Source organism: Malania oleifera, chromosome 13 (assembly GCF_029873635.1).
Source record: "Malania oleifera isolate guangnan ecotype guangnan chromosome 13, ASM2987363v1, whole genome shotgun sequence".
Taxonomy (NCBI): Eukaryota; Viridiplantae; Streptophyta; class Magnoliopsida; order Santalales; family Ximeniaceae; genus Malania; species Malania oleifera.
In genome coordinates this window covers 41,978,321-41,981,616 of record NC_080429.1, presented here as the reverse complement: position 1 = coordinate 41,981,616, position 3,296 = coordinate 41,978,321, and the positions used below count along the sequence as shown (strand labels likewise).

The 3,296-nt window shown below is 39.7% G+C and overlaps 1 non-coding gene across 1 annotated transcript; it reads left to right on the top strand.

The window, feature by feature from the left end:
* Positions 1 to 2,979: 2,979 nt before the first annotated feature.
* LOC131147027 (small nucleolar RNA R71) lies at positions 2,980 to 3,085 on the top strand. Its single transcript, XR_009134558.1, has one exon. It is a non-coding gene; the product is annotated as a small nucleolar RNA R71 (small nucleolar RNA).
* Positions 3,086 to 3,296: the final 211 nt, after the last annotated feature.

Here is a 3,296-nt window from a genome sequence, read left to right as displayed (position 1 = left end):
CTGGTGAACATTTTGACCATTTGGTCGACCGAGAACTTTTGTTCTCCAACTAGCTGGTCGACTGGAGGGTCCTCGGGATAATTCCCAGCGGTCTGGTCGATTGAACTAGACAATTCAAAATGGCCTAGTTGACCAAACCTCAGAAAATTGAGAAATCACCCTCTCCCGGTCGACCGAGCCCTCAGTTCAAAAGTCCCTGGTCAACCGAACCATATGAGACTTGGTCGACCGAAACATTTCTGGTCGACCGGACCTCTCGGGTTGCCTTGAATTTTTTTTACCACAGTTAATATTTTTAAACAGGGTTAAAATGTCTTAAACATTGTTAAACTTTTTTAACAATCCCTAATAGGTCCCCAACGGTCAAAATTTTCAATATGTCTATATATACTCCATTTGGGAGAATTAAGTAATTATTAGCAAAAACCAAAAATCAAATTTCTCTCTCAAGATAAATACTTCCTATTGCTCATACTATCTCCAAATTCACTCAAACTTACCTACTTCATCTCAGTATCATTTGTAAGTGTATTTGAGTGTTATTGGTTTGAGGTTTTGCTTTCTCATTCTTTGATTGCTTGAATCGATTTTCTTGAGAGCATTACCTAAGTATTCTTAGGGGGCTTTTCTTATAAGCCTATCCTAAGAACACTTTGCTGAACTTCTAACTGTTGTATTCTCATTGCAATATCTTAGGAAACACGTATTTTTTTTGCTTGCAAAAATATTTTCAAACGTACTCAAATATCTTGTGGTATTCATATCGATATATTTGTGAAAAGATATTTGTGTGTGTTATATTAATCTTTGTGGCAATATCCATTCAAGTCTACATCATTTGCTGAAATACAAAGATTACATATATCTTGCAAACCAAGCATATACACTATTCACGTGATTGACATATTCTGATATTTGAGATATTTGAACATTGCATGATATCTTTGATTGAGCTTCTTGATTGAGAACATCTAGAAATACAAAGATTGCTGGTTAACACTCTCACGTACATATAACACTGATAGAAAATATAATTGAGAGTTGAACTACTTAGACCACATTGAGCTTACATTATTAAATCATCTATGGTGTTTGTGATTGTGCGCATTTGTGGTACAAATCTGCTTTACGTAAAAGCACCCTTATACTATACCTTTTGTTTGTATATCTGAGAGATTCCAGGCGTTGCCTGAGAGGGTGGTAATCCAGTCCGGTAAGGATTGGTGTAAAGGTTGAGGTCAGCCCTATGCTAATTGACCTAGTTAAGGTTGAGGTCATCCATGTGATAATTTGACCTGGTTTGTATAGGTGCCGCTCCACCAGTTTAAGTGAGCAAGTTATTGTGATAATCCTTGTGCTGGTTAGCCAAGGGGGGGACGTAGGCAGTTGGCCGAACCTCGATAACATATCTGTGTGTCATCCTTATCTTTACTGCAATCTGGTGCTTATTTAATTGATTAAATTGCTTTATTTAATTTCTGATATTACTTGCACTAGATTGACCATAAGATTGTGAACATACTGCTGTTAGGAGGAATACCTAGGGGATAGATTTTAAAAATAACAATTCATCCCCCCCTCTTGGGATCACGGTAAAGCTAACACGGGGTCTTTCAGTTTAGGAACGATGTGTCCTAGTATCATTGAACTCATGTGTTCAGCCTGCCATACTAGTTCAACCATTTGCACCCTCAACTCGTAATACTGTAAGTCCTTATGGAACTAGATATACGCAGTTGATTGCTTGATATTATTTAGGATAGGCTTGTTAATATTTTCTTGTTTAAATATGTCCTAGATGGACTCAGTGGAAGCCTCCTTCCTAAACAATGAGGTTGTATGTGGAGTTGTATAGGGCGATACTAGAGAAGCATGAAATTTCATATGAGGGGCATAATGAGGCTTGGTTTCTCCAATTGCAAGTGTGGGAGTAGAGGGTTTATGTATGAACCTACAAGCAGATGGGATACAAGAATCAACATTGGGTATTTCGCTCTTCTCCTCCTCATCCTTTCCCTTGCTCATTTGCTCCTTAGCCTTATTTTTTGTTATCCCATCACTCTTAAGAATGGATACCACCTGGGCTTACTCATGATAAGCCGATGGACTAGCATCTGATTCACATTCTACCCCACATTGTCCCTTGGGATTCACTACGGGCTGACTTGGAAATTTGCCCTCATCTCTCCGACTCAAGGTACCAGTTAGTTGCCCCATGGTGGCTTCTAGTTTCATGATGGATTGGGAGTGAGAGTGAAGGAGTTGCCGATCCTCTTGGCGATCAACCTCAATTTTCTTAAGGGTTTTGAGCATCGTCTCCTAAAATGCATCGTAATTGGGCTGACGAGGAGGCAGCTGTTGAAATGATGAAGATCTAAGGGCAGAGTTATGATGATTTTGGAAATTTTGATATGGTCACAGAGGTAGAGCATTAGGGCTTTGCTGAGGTCTTTGGGTTGAGAGCTCGGAGCTTGGAGCCTTCAGCAGAAGTTGGGGTGTTGTTTCCACCCAAGATTGTAGGTGTTGGAATAGGGGTCATGAAACGGCCTACCATACCAATTGTGAGTGGTCTTCACTTTTTCCTACACAAGCTCAGGTTGTGATGACGCAAGTGGATAATTATAACAAGAGTGGGGAGGATGAAAGCAGATTGCACACATTTCTACACATAGTGCAAGCAACGGGTGCTGTTCTAAGGACAAGACCTGATCTATCTTTTGGCCAATGGTGTTTAGGGTTGGTGCTAGGTCATGGTCTATAGCTGACTTATAGATTCCCTTAGGTTTGGAGGTGGATGGATTGGGGGGTATACGAGTAGCAACCATGTGCTGCTGAGAATTCTTAGCTAGATTCTCAAAAAGAACCCAAGCCTCATTCTCATGCTTGGTGAGGAAAGTAAGTCCACACGATGCATCAACCATCAACCTATCTCTCTCATCTAATCCTTTATAGAAAGTTTGAACTAATTTCCACTTGGGGACCTGATGATGTGGGCATTTACGGAGTAGGTCCCTGAAGCATTCCCAAGTCTCAAAAAAGTGTTCCCCATCCATCTTTGAGAAGCTCATGATGGCTCTCCGAAGCTGGTTTGTTGGCCTAGCAAAGCTTACAAATCTTATTTTGATGATAACGAATCAAGGGAATTTAAAATGTTTTGGTTAAAGCAATGATGTTTCACGAATCAAGCATTAGAGTTTAATATCAAGAGATTATAAGTGATATTGAAAGCCTACATTCCAAACAAGTGATCAAAAGTAAGCTCAAAATATCAAAGAAAGACAAATCTTATGAAAGCT